Source organism: Channa argus, unplaced genomic scaffold (genome assembly GCF_033026475.1).
Source record: "Channa argus isolate prfri unplaced genomic scaffold, Channa argus male v1.0 Contig011, whole genome shotgun sequence".
Lineage (NCBI taxonomy): Eukaryota > Metazoa > Chordata > Actinopteri > Anabantiformes > Channidae > Channa > Channa argus.
The window spans coordinates 95,423-108,169 of record NW_027125230.1 but is presented as its reverse complement, the minus strand read 5'-3'; the positions used below and the strand labels follow the sequence as shown (position 1 = coordinate 108,169).

General features: G+C 41.6%; 13 pseudogenes; all 13 read left to right on the top strand.

Moving 5' to 3' along the window:
- Nucleotides 1-767: 767 nt before the first annotated feature.
- On the top strand, nt 768-886 carry LOC137111736 (5S ribosomal RNA; annotated as a pseudogene).
- An 857-nt stretch (nt 887-1,743) lies between these two features.
- On the top strand, nt 1,744-1,862 carry LOC137111463 (5S ribosomal RNA; annotated as a pseudogene).
- An 867-nt stretch (nt 1,863-2,729) lies between these two features.
- LOC137111735 (5S ribosomal RNA) lies at nt 2,730-2,848 on the top strand (annotated as a pseudogene).
- Nucleotides 2,849-3,716: 868 nt separating this feature from the next.
- On the top strand, nt 3,717-3,835 carry LOC137111593 (5S ribosomal RNA; annotated as a pseudogene).
- An 868-nt stretch (nt 3,836-4,703) lies between these two features.
- On the top strand, nt 4,704-4,822 carry LOC137111442 (5S ribosomal RNA; annotated as a pseudogene).
- Nucleotides 4,823-5,689: 867 nt separating this feature from the next.
- LOC137112042 (5S ribosomal RNA) lies at nt 5,690-5,808 on the top strand (annotated as a pseudogene).
- Nucleotides 5,809-6,676: 868 nt separating this feature from the next.
- Nucleotides 6,677-6,795, top strand: LOC137111734 (5S ribosomal RNA; annotated as a pseudogene).
- An 857-nt stretch (nt 6,796-7,652) lies between these two features.
- Nucleotides 7,653-7,771, top strand: LOC137111412 (5S ribosomal RNA; annotated as a pseudogene).
- Nucleotides 7,772-8,639: 868 nt separating this feature from the next.
- Nucleotides 8,640-8,758, top strand: LOC137111733 (5S ribosomal RNA; annotated as a pseudogene).
- An 857-nt stretch (nt 8,759-9,615) lies between these two features.
- Nucleotides 9,616-9,734, top strand: LOC137112030 (5S ribosomal RNA; annotated as a pseudogene).
- An 867-nt stretch (nt 9,735-10,601) lies between these two features.
- Nucleotides 10,602-10,720, top strand: LOC137111676 (5S ribosomal RNA; annotated as a pseudogene).
- Nucleotides 10,721-11,588: 868 nt separating this feature from the next.
- On the top strand, nt 11,589-11,707 carry LOC137111732 (5S ribosomal RNA; annotated as a pseudogene).
- Nucleotides 11,708-12,574: 867 nt separating this feature from the next.
- LOC137111401 (5S ribosomal RNA) lies at nt 12,575-12,693 on the top strand (annotated as a pseudogene).
- The last annotated feature ends 54 nt before the right edge of the window (nt 12,694-12,747 follow it).

Here is a 12,747-nt window from a genome sequence, read left to right as displayed (position 1 = left end):
TTTGCTACTTTATTGGTTTGCCAACCATCGTGCTTCATTACTAGTAGACCATGTTACGGTCCTGGCCATATGTGTTGTTTTTATTTTCTTGTTCTTATAGGTGCCCTGCCTGATTGGCCGGATTGGGGGGCAGTACAGGAAGCTGATTGGTCCATCCTACACTTCCTGGAGTTTTAAAAGTACGGTTCCCAACAGCTAGCGAGGCTCTTTCTGGCATCAGCACCTGTTTGCTGTTCTTGGTTTCCTAAACTTATTTAGCATTTTTGAATTGTTAGGTTTTGTGCCGTGGTTTTGTTTATAAATTGTATATTTTGTAAATAGTATTAAATCTGTAGGGGTGAACAGCCATTTTCTTTTGATTGTTTTCTCTTGTTTTCACATTAGGGAGTTAGGGTTAGCGACTATCTTTTGGTTTGATTATTTCTATCAGGCTAGCTAGCACTTTCTGTGGGAAATGGCTTATTTTGTTTATTATGTTGGCCTTGGTTCGCCCTGAGTTGTAGTGTCATGTTTTGTTTGACACTTTCTTTCGTTTAAAATAAATATCATTCTGTTGGAACATCTCGATCCTGGATTTTGGTTTGGGGATTGGAGAGGGAACATGCTAATTTATCTTTGTATGTTGCACCCTGACCCCCTAGACAGGGGCGTAACAGACCAGTACAGTTATAGTACTTTGTACTTTGCCACATTTATCTTCTTCTTAGCAAGTGTTATGCATTCTGCTTCTCCAGCGTTTTTAAGAGCTGTTGATGATGTCAAATCCAGCTTACGGCCACACCGCTCTCTAAGCGCCCGATCTCGTCCGATCTCGGCAGCCAAATAGAGCCGGGCCTGGTTAGTACTTGGTAGGAAGACCGCCTGGGAATACCAGGTGCTGTAAGCTATTTTGCTTGGGTTTACGGGCAGCACAAGCTGGTGTTACTGCCTATTTATTCATAGAAATTGTTCTATATTTTCATCAAATTTTGTTCTTTCATTGCTGTTTTGCTACTTTATTGGTTTGCCAACCATCGTGCTTCATTACTAGTAGACCATGTTACGGTCCTGGCCATATGTGTTGTTTTTATTTTCTTGTTCTTATAGGTGCCCTGCCTGATTGGCCGGATTGGGGGGCAGTACAGGAAGCTGATTGGTCCATCCTACACTTCCTGGAGTTTTAAAAGTACGGTTCCCAACAGCTAGCGAGGCTCTTTCTGGCATCAGCACCTGTTTGCTGTTCTTGGTTTCCAAACCTTATTTAGCATTTTTGAATTGTTAGGTTTTGTGCCGTGGTTTTGTTTATAAATTGTATATTTTGTAAATAGTATTAAATCTGTAGGGGTGAACTGCCATTTTCTTTGGACTGTTTTCACATTAGGGAGTTAGGGTTAGCGACTGTCTTTTGGTTTGTTTCTTTCTATCAGGCTAGCTAGCACTTTCTGTGGGAAATGGCTTATTTTGTTTATTATGTTGGCCTTGGTTCGCCCTGAGTTGTAGTGTCATGTTTTGTTTGACACTTTCTTTCGTTTAAAATAAATATCATTCTGTTGGAACATGTCGATCCTGGATTTTGGTTTGGGGATCGGAGAGGGAACATGCAAATTTATCTTTGTATGTTTCACCCTGACCCCCTAGACAGGGGCGTAACAGACCAGTACAGTTATAGTACTTTGTACTTTGCCACATTTATCTTCTTCTTAGCAAGTGTCATGCATTCTGCTTCTCTAGCGTTTTTAAGAGCTGTTGATGATGTCAAACGCATGTTACGGCCACACCGCTCTCTAAGCGCCCGATCTCGTCCGATCTCGGCAGCCAAATAGGGCCGGGCCTGGTTAGTACTTGGTAGGAAGACCGCCTGGGAATACCAGGTGCTGTAAGCTTTTTTGCTTGGGTTTACGGGCAGCTCAAGCTGGTGTTACTGCCTATTTATTCATAGAAATTGTTCTATATTTTCATCAAATTTTGTTCTTTCATTGCTGTTTTGCTACTTTATTGGTTTGTCAACCATCGTGCGTCATTACTAGTAGACCATGTTACGGTCCTGGCCATATGTGTTGTTTTTATTTTCTTGTTCTTATAGGTGCCCTGCCTGATTGGCCGGATTTGGGGGAAGTACAGGAAGCTGATTGGTCCATCCTACACTTCCTGGAGTTTTAAAAGTACGGTTCCCAACAGCTAGCGAGGCTCTTTCTGGCAGCAGCACCTGTTTGCTGTTCTTGGTTTCCAAATCTTATTTAGCATTTTTGAATTGTTAGGTTTTGTGCCGTGGTTTTGTTTATAAATTGTATATTTTGTAAATAGTATTAAATCTGTAGGGGTGGACTGCCATTTTCTTTTGATTGTTTTCTCTTGTTTTCACATTAGGGAGTTAGGGTTAGCGACTATCTTTTGGTTTGTTTATTTCTATCAGGCTAGCTAGCACTTTCTGTGGGAAATGGCTTATTTTGTTTATTATGTTGGCCTTGGTTCGCCCTGAGTTGTAGTGTCATGTTTTGTTTGACACTTTCTTTCGTTTAAAATAAATATCATTCTGTTGGAACATCTCAATCCTGGATTTTGGTTTGAGGATCGGAGAGGGAACATGCAAATTTATCTTTGTATGTTTCACCCTGACCCCCTAGACAGGGGCGTAACAGACCAGTACAGTTATAGTACTTTGTACTTTGCCACATTTATCTTCTTCTTAGCAAGTGTCATGCATTCTGCTTCTCTAGCGTTTTTAAGAGCTGTTGATAATGTCAAATGCAGCTTACGGCCACACCGCTCTCTAAGCGCCCGATCTCGTCCGATCTCGGCAGCCAAATAGAGCCGGGCCTGGTTAGTACTTGGTAGGAAGACCGCCTGGGAATACCAGGTGCTGTAAGCTTTTTTGCTTGGGTTTACGGGCAGCTCAAGCTGGTGTTACTGCCTATTTATTCATAGAAATTGTTCTATATTTTCATCAAATTTTGTTCTTTCATTGCTGTTTTGCTACTTTATTGGTTTGTCAACCATCGTGCTTCATTACTAGTAGACCATGTTACGGTCATGGCCATATGTGTTGTTTTTATTTTCTTGTTCTTATAGGTGCCCTGCCTGATTGGCCGGATTTGGGGGAAGTACAGGAAGCTGATTGGTCCATCCTACACTTCCTGGAGTTTTAAAAGTACGGTTCCCAACAGCTAGCGAGGCTCTTTCTGGCAGCAGCACCTGTTTGCTGTTCTTAGTTTCCAAATCTTATTTAGCATTTTTGAATTGTTAGGTTTTGTGCCGTGGTTTTGTTTATAAATTGTATATTTTGTAAATAGTATTAAATCTGTAGGGGTGGACTGCCATTTTTCTTTTGATTGTTTTCTCTTGTTTTCACATTAGGGAGTTAGGGTTAGCGACTATCTTTTGGTTTGTTTATTTCTATCAGGCTAGCTAGCACTTTCTGTGGGAAATGGCTTATTTTGTTTATTATGTTGGCCTTGGTTCGCCCTGAGTTGTAGTGTCATGTTTTGTTTGACACTTTCTTTCGTTTAAAATAAATATCATTCTGTTGGAACATCTCGATTCTGGATTTTGGTTTGGGGATCGGAGAGGGAACATGCTAATTTATCTTTGTATGTTGCACCCTGACCCCCTAGACAGGGGCGTAACAGACCAGTACAGTTATAGTACTTTGTACTTTGCCACATTTATCTTCTTCTTAGCAAGTGTCATGCATTCTGCTTCTCCAGCGTTTTTAAGAGCTGTTGATGATGTCAAATGCAGCTTACGGCCACACCGCTCTCTGAGAGCCCGATCTCGTCCGATCTCAGCAGCCAAATAGGGCCGGGCCTGGTTAGTACTTGGTAGGAAGACCGCCTGGGAATACCAGGTGCTGTAAGCTTTTTTGCTTGGGTTTACGGGCAGCACAAGCTGGTGTTACTGCCTATTTATTCATAGAAATTGTTCTATATTTTCATCAAATTTTGTTCTTTCATTGCTGTTTTGCTACTTTATTGGTTTGTCAACCATCGTGCTTCATTACTAGTAGACCATGTTACGGTCCTGGCCATATGTGTTGTTTTTATTTTCTTGTTCTTATAGGTGCCCTGCCTGATTGGCCGGATTTGGGGGAAGTACAGGAAGCTGATTGGTCCATCCTACACTTCCTGGAGTTTTAAAAGTACGGTTCCCAACAGCTAGCGAGGCTCTTTCTGGCAGCAGCACCTGTTTGCTGTTCTTGGTTTCCAAACCTTATTTAGCATTTTTGAATTGTTAGGTTTTGTGCCGTGGTTTTGTTTATAAATTGTATATTTTGTAAATAGTATTAAATCTGTAGGGGTGGACTGCCATTTTTCTTTTGATTGTTTTCTCTTGTTTTCGCATTAGGGAGTTAGGGTTAGCGACTGTCTTTTGGTTTGTTTCTTTCTATCAGGCTAGCTAGCACTTTCTGTGGGAAATGGCTTATTTTGTTTATTATGTTGGCCTTGGTTCGCCCTGAGTTGTAGTGTCATGTTTTGTTTGACACTTTCTTTCGTTTAAAATAAATATCATTCTGTTGGAACATCTCAATCCTGGATTTTGGTTTGGGGATCGGAGAGGGAACATGCAAATTTATCTTTATATGTTTCACCCTGACCCCCTAGACAGGGGCGTAACAGACCAGTACAGTTATAGTACTTTGTACTTTGCCACATTTATCTTCTTCTTAGCAAGTGTCATGCATTCTGCTTCTCTAGCGTTTTTAAGAGCTGTTGATGATATCAAATGCATGTTACGGCCACACCGCTCTCTAAGCGCCCGATCTCGTCCGATCTCGGCAGTCAAATAGGGCCGGGCCTGGTTAGTACTTGGTAGGAAGACCGCCTGGGAATACCAGGTGCTGTAAGCTTTTTTGCTTGGGTTTACGGGCAGCTCAAGCTGGTGTTACTGCCTATTTATTCATAGAAATTGTTCTATATTTTCATCAAATTTTGTTCTTTCATTGCTGTTTTGCTACTTTATTGGTTTGTCAACCATCGTGCTTCATTACTAGTAGATCATGTTACGGTCCTGGCCATATGTGTTGTTTTTATTTTCTTGTTCTTATAGGTGCCCTGCCTGATTGGCCGGATTGGGGGGCAGTACAGGAAGCTGATTGGTCCATCCTACACTTCCTGGAGTTTTAAAAGTACGGTTCCCAACAGCTAGCGAGGCTCTTTCTGGCATCAGCACCTGTTTGCTGTTCTTGGTTTCCAAACCTTATTTAGCATTTTTGAATTGTTAGGTTTTGTGCCGTGGTTTTGTTTATAAATTGTATATTTTGTAAATAGTATTAAATCTGTAGGGGTGGACTGCCATTTTCTTTTGATTGTTTTCTCTTGTTTTCACATTAGGGAGTTAGGGTTAGCGACTGTCTTTTGGTTTGTTTATTTCTATCAGGCTAGCTAGCACTTTCTGTGGGAAATGGCTTATTTTGTTTATTATGTTGGCCTTGGTTCGCCCTGAGTTGTAGTGTCATGTTTTATTTGACACTTTCTTTTGTTTAAAATAAATATCATTCTGTTGGAACATCTCGATCCTGGATTTTGGTTTGGGGATCGGAGAGGGAACATGCTAATTTATCTTTGTATGTTGCACCCTGACCCCCTAGACAGGGGCGTAACAGACCAGTACAGTTATAGTACTTTGTACTTTGCCACATTTATCTTCTTCTTAGCAAGTGTCATGCATTCTGCTTCTCCAGCGTTTTTAAGAGCTGTTGATGATGTCAAATGCAGCTTACGGCCACACCGCTCTCTAAGCGCCCGATCTCGTCCGATCTCGGCAGCCAAATAGAGCTGGGCCTGGTTAGTACTTGGTAGGAAGACCGCCTGGGAATACCAGGTGCTGTAAGCTTTTTTGCTTGGGTTTACGGGCAGCACAAGCCGGTGTTACTGCCTATTTATTCATAGAAATTGTTCTATATTTTCATCAAATTTTGTTCTTTCATTGCTGTTTTGCTAATTTATTGGTTTGTCAACCATCGTGCTTCATTACTAGTAGACCATGTTACGGTCCTGGCCATATGTGTTGTTTTTATTTTCTTGTTCTTATAGGTGCCCTGCCTGATTGGCCGGATTGGGGGGAAGTACAGGAAGCTGATTGGTCCATCCTACACTTCCTGGAGTTTTAAAAGTACGGTTCCCAACAGCTAGCGAGGCTCTTTCTGGCAGCAGCACCTGTTTGCTGTTCTTGGTTTCCAAACCTTATTTAGCATTTTTGAATTGTTAGGTTTTGTGCCGTGGTTTTGTTTATAAATTGTATATTTTGTAAATAGTATTAAATCTGTAGGGGTGGACTGCCATTTTTCTTTTGATTGTTTTCTCTTGTTTTCACATTAGGGAGTTAGGGTTAGCGACTGTCTTTTGGTTTGTTTCTTTCTATGAGGCTAGCTAGCACTTTCTGTGGGAAATGGCTTATTTTGTTTATTATGTTGGCCTTGGTTCGCCCTGAGTTGTAGTGTCATGTTTTGTTAGACACTTTCTTTCGTTTAAAATAAATATCATTCTGTTGGAACATCTCAATCCTGGATTTTGGTTTGGGGATCGGAGAGGGAACATGCAAATTTATCTTTGTATGTTTCACCCTGACCCCCTAGACAGGGGCGTAACAGACCAGTACAGTTATAGTACTTTGTACTTTGCCACATTTATCTTCTTCTTAGCAAGTGTCATGCATTCTGCTTCTCCAGCGTTTTTAAGAGCTGTTGATGATGTCAAATGCAGCTTACGGCCACACCGCTCTCTAAGCGCCCGATCTCGTCCGATCTCGGCAGCCAAATAGAGCCGGGCCTGGTTAGTACTTGGTAGGAAGACCGCCTGGGAATACCAGGTGCTGTAAGCTTTTTTGCTTGGGTTTACGGGCAGCACAAGCTGGTGTTACTGCCTATTTATTCATAGAAATTGTTCTATATTTTCATCAAATTTTGTTCTTTCATTGCTGTTTTGCTACTTTATTGGTTTGCCAACCATCGTGCTTCATTACTAGTAGACCATGTTACGGTCCTGGCCATATGTGTTGTTTTTATTTTCTTGTTCTTATAGGTGCCCTGCCTGATTGGCCGGATTGGGGGGCAGTACAGGAAGCTGATTGGTCCATCCTACACTTCCTGGAGTTTTAAAAGTACGGTTCCCAACAGCTAGCGAGGCTCTTTCTGGCATCAGCACCTGTTTGCTGTTCTTGGTTTCCAAACCTTATTTAGCATTTTTGAATTGTTAGGTTTTGTGCCGTGGTTTTGTTTATAAATTGTATATTTTGTAAATAGTATTAAATCTGTAGGGGTGGACTGCCATTTTCTTTGGACTGTTTTCACATTAGGGAGTTAGGGTTAGCGACTGTCTTTTGGTTTGTTTATTTCTATCAGGCTAGCTAGCACTTTCTGTGGGAAATGGCTTATTTTGTTTATTATGTTGGCCTTGGTTCGCCCTGAGTTGTAGTGTCATGTTTTATTTGACACTTTCTTTTGTTTAAAATAAATATCATTCTGTTGGAACATCTCGATCCTGGATTTTGGTTTGGGGATCGGAGAGGGAACATGCTAATTTATCTTTGTATGTTGCACCCTGAGCCCCTAGACAGGGGCGTAACAGACCAGTACAGTTATAGTACTTTGTACTTTGCCACATTTATCTTCTTCTTAGCAAGTGTCATGCATTCTGCTTCTCCAGCGTTTTTAAGAGCTGTTGATGATGTCAAATGCAGCTTACGGCCACACCGCTCTCTAAGCGCCCGATCTCGTCCGATCTCGGCAGCCAAATAGAGTCGGGCCTGGTTAGTACTTGGTAGGAAGACCGCCTGGGAATACCAGGTGCTGTAAGCTATTTTGCTTGGGTTTACGGGCAGCACAAGCTGGTGTTACTGCCTATTTATTCATAGAAATTGTTCTATATTTTCATCAAATTTTGTTCTTTCATTGCTGTTTTGCTACTTTATTGGTTTGCCAACCATCGTGCTTTATTACTAGTAGACCATGTTACGGTCCTGGCCATATGTGTTGTTTTTATTTTCTTGTTCTTATAGGTGCCCTGCCTGATTGGCCGGATTGGGGGGCAGTACAGGAAGCTGATTGGTCCATCCTACACTTCCTGGAGTTTTAAAAGTACGGTTCCCAACAGCTAGCGAGGCTCTTTCTGGCATCAGCACCTGTTTGCTGTTCTTGGTTTCCAAACCTTATTTAGCATTTTTGAATTGTTAGGTTTTGTGCCGTGGTTTTGTTTATAAATTGTATATTTTGTAAATAGTATTAAATCTGTAGGGGTGGACTGCCATTTTTCTTTTGATTGTTTTCTCTTGTTTTCACATTAGGGAGTTAGGGTTAGCGACTGTCTTTTGGTTTGTTTCTTTCTATGAGGCTAGCTAGCACTTTCTGTGGGAAATGGCTTATTTTGTTTATTATGTTGGCCTTGGTTCGCCCTGAGTTGTAGTGTCATGTTTTGTTAGACACTTTCTTTCGTTTAAAATAAATATCATTCTGTTGGAACATCTCAATCCTGGATTTTGGTTTTGGGATCGGAGAGGGAACATGCTAATTTATCTTTGTATGTTGCACCCTGACCCCCTAGACAGGGCCGTAACAGACCAGTACAGTTATAGTACTTTGTACTTTGCCACATTTATCTTCTTCTTAGCAAGTGTCATGCATTCTGCTTCTCCAGCGTTTTTAAGAGCTGTTGATGATGTCAAATGCAGCTTACGGCCACACCGCTCTCTAAGCGCCCGATCTCGTCCGATCTCGGCAGCCAAATAGAGCCGGGCCTGGTTAGTACTTGGTAGGAAGACCGCCTGGGAATACCAGGTGCTGTAAGCTTTTTTGCTTGGGTTTACGGGCAGCACAAGCTGGTGTTACTGCCTATTTATTCATAGAAATTGTTCTATATTTTCATCAAATTTTGTTCTTTCATTGCTGTTTTGCTACTTTATTGGTTTGCCAACCATCGTGCTTCATTACTAGTAGACCATGTTACGGTCCTGGCCATATGTGTTGTTTTTATTTTCTTGTTCTTATAGGTGCCCTGCCTGATTGGCCGGATTGGGGGGCAGTACAGGAAGCTGATTGGTCCATCCTACACTTCCTGGAGTTTTAAAAGTACGGTTCCCAACAGCTAGCGAGGCTCTTTCTGGCATCAGCACCTGTTTGCTGTTCTTGGTTTCCAAACCTTATTTAGCATTTTTGAATTGTTAGGTTTTGTGCCGTGGTTTTGTTTATAAATTGTATATTTTGTAAATAGTATTAAATCTGTAGGGGTGAACTGCCATTTTCTTTGGACTGTTTTCACATTAGGGAGTTAGGGTTAGCGACTATCTTTTGGTTTGTTTATTTCTATCAGGCTAGCTAGCACTTTCTGTGGGAAATGGCTTATTTTGTTTATTATGTTGGCCTTGGTTCGCCCTGAGTTGTAGTGTCATGTTTTGTTTGACACTTTCTTTCGTTTAAAATAAATATCATTCTGTTGGAACATCTCGATCCTGGATTTTGGTTTGGGGATCGGAGAGGGAACATGCTAATTTATCTTTGTATGTTGCACCCTGACCCCCTAGACAGGGGCGTAACAGACCAGTACAGTTATAGTACTTTGTACTTTGCCACATTTATCTTCTTCTTAGCAAGTGTCATGCATTCTGCTTCTCCAGCGTTTTTAAGAGCTGTTGATGATGTCAAATGCAGCTTACGGCCACACCGCTCTCTAAGCGCCCGATCTCGTCCGATCTCGGCAGCCAAATAGAGCTGGGCCTGGTTAGTACTTGGTAGGAAGACCGCCTGGGAATACCAGGTGCTGTAAGCTTTTTTGCTTGGGTTTACGGGCAGCACAAGCTGGTGTTACTGCCTATTTATTCATAGAAATTGTTCTATATTTTCATCAAATTTTGTTCTTTCATTGCTGTTTTGCTACTTTATTGGTTTGCCAACCATCGTGCTTCATTACTAGTAGACCATGTTACGGTCCTGGCCATATGTGTTGTTTTTATTTTGTTGTTCTTATAGGTGCCCTGCCTGATTGGCTGGATTTGGGGGAAGTACAGGAAGCTGATTGGTCCATCCTACACTTCCTGGAGTTTTAAAAGTACGGTTCCCAACAGCTAGCGAGGCTCTTTCTGGCAGCAGCACCTGTTTGCTGTTCTTGGTTTCCAAACCTTATTTAGCATTTTTGAATTGTTAGGTTTTGTGCCGTGGTTTTGTTTATAAATTGTATATTTTGTAAATAGTATTAAATCTGTAGGGGTGGACTGCCATTTTCTTTTGATTGTTTTCTCTTGTTTTCACATTAGGGAGTTAGGGTTAGCGACTGTCTTTTGGTTTGTTTATTTCTATCAGGCTAGCTAGCACTTTCTGTGGGAAATGGCTTATTTTGTTTATTATGTTGGCCTTGGTTCGCCCTGAGTTGTAGTGTCATGTTTTGTTTGACACTTTCTTTCGTTTAAAATAAATATCATTCTGTTGGAACATCTCGATCCTGGATTTTGGTTTGGGGATCGGAGAGGGAACATGCTAATTTATCTTTGTATGTTGCACCCTGACCCCCTAGACAGGGGCGTAACAGACCAGTACAGTTATAGTACTTTGTACTTTGCCACATTTATCTTCTTCTTAGCAAGTGTCATGCATTCTGCTTCTCCAGCGTTTTTAAGAGCTGTTGATGATGTCAAATGCAGCTTACGGCCACACTGCTCTCAAAGCGCCCGATCCCGTCCGATCTCGGCAGCCAAATAAGGCCGGGCGTTGTTAGTACTTGGTAGGAAGACCGCCTGGGAATACCAGGTGCTGTAAGCTTTTTTGCTTGGGTTTACGGGCAGCACAAGCCGGTGTTACTGCCTATTTATTCATAGAAATTGTTCTATATTTTCATCAAATTTTGTTCTTTCATTGCTGTTTTGCTAATTTATTGGTTTGTCAACCATCGTGCTTCATTACTAGTAGACCATGTTACGGTCCTGGCCATATGTGTTGTTTTTATTTTCTTGTTCTTATAGGTGCCCTGCCTGATTGGCCGGATTGGGGGGAAGTACAGGAAGCTGATTGGTCCATCCTACACTTCCTGGAGTTTTAAAAGTACGGTTCCCAACAGCTAGCGAGGCTCTTTCTGGCAGCAGCACCTGTTTGCTGTTCTTGGTTTCCAAACCTTATTTAGCATTTTTGAATTGTTAGGTTTTGTGCCGTGGTTTTGTTTATAAATTGTATATTTTGTAAATAGTATTAAATCTGTAGGGGTGGACTGCCATTTTTCTTTTGATTGTTTTCTCTTGTTTTCACATTAGGGAGTTAGGGTTAGCGACTGTCTTTTGGTTTGTTTCTTTCTATGAGGCTAGCTAGCACTTTCTGTGGGAAATGGCTTATTTTGTTTATTATGTTGGCCTTGGTTCGCCCTGAGTTGTAGTGTCATGTTTTGTTAGACACTTTCTTTCGTTTAAAATAAATATCATTCTGTTGGAACATCTCAATCCTGGATTTTGGTTTGGGGATCGGAGAGGGAACATGCAAATTTATCTTTGTATGTTTCACCCTGACCCCCTAGACAGGGGCGTAACAGACCAGTACAGTTATAGTACTTTGTACTTTGCCACATTTATCTTCTTCTTAGCAAGTGTCATGCATTCTGCTTCTCCAGCGTTTTTAAGAGCTGTTGATGATGTCAAATGCAGCTTACGGCCACACCGCTCTCTAAGCGCCCGATCTCGTCCGATCTCGGCAGCCAAATAGAGCCGGGCCTGGTTAGTACTTGGTAGGAAGACCGCCTGGGAATACCAGGTGCTGTAAGCTTTTTTGCTTGGGTTTACGGGCAGCACAAGCTGGTGTTACTGCCTATTTATTCATAGAAATTGTTCTATATTTTCATCAAATTTTGTTCTTTCATTGCTGTTTTGCTACTTTATTGGTTTGCCAACCATCGTGCTTCATTACTAGTAGACCATGTTACGGTCCTGGCCATATGTGTTGTTTTTATTTTCTTGTTCTTATAGGTGCCCTGCCTGATTGGCCGGATTGGGGGGCAGTACAGGAAGCTGATTGGTCCATCCTACACTTCCTGGAGTTTTAAAAGTACGGTTCCCAACAGCTAGCGAGGCTCTTTCTGGCATCAGCACCTGTTTGCTGTTCTTGGTTTCCAAACCTTATTTAGCATTTTTGAATTGTTAGGTTTTGTGCCGTGGTTTTGTTTATAAATTGTATATTTTGTAAATAGTATTAAATCTGTAGGGGTGGACTGCCATTTTCTTTTGATTGTTTTCTCTTGTTTTCACATTAGGGAGTTAGGGTTAGCGACTGTCTTTTGGTTTGTTTCTTTCTATGAGGCTAGCTAGCACTTTCTGTGGGAAATGGCTTATTTTGTTTATTATGTTGGCCTTGGTTCGCCCTGAGTTGTAGTGTCATGTTTTGTTAGACACTTTCTTTCGTTTAAAATAAATATCATTCTGTTGGAACATCTCGATCCTGGATTTTGGTTTGGGGATCGGAGAGGGAACATGCAAATTTATCTTTGTATGTTTCACCCTGACCCCCTAGACAGGGGCGTAACAGACCAGTACAGTTATAGTACTTTGTACTTTGCCACATTTATCTTCTTCTTAGCAAGTGTCATGCATTCTGCTTCTCCAGCGTTTTTAAGAGCTGTTGATGATGTCAAATGCAGCTTACGGCCACACCGCTCTCTAAGCGCCCGATCTCGTCCGATCTCGGCAGCCAAATAGAGTCGGGCCTGGTTAGTACTTGGTAGGAAGACCGCCTGGGAATACCAGGTGCTGTAAGCTATTTTGCTTGGGTTTACGGGCAGCACAAGCTGGTGTTACTGCCTATTTATTCAT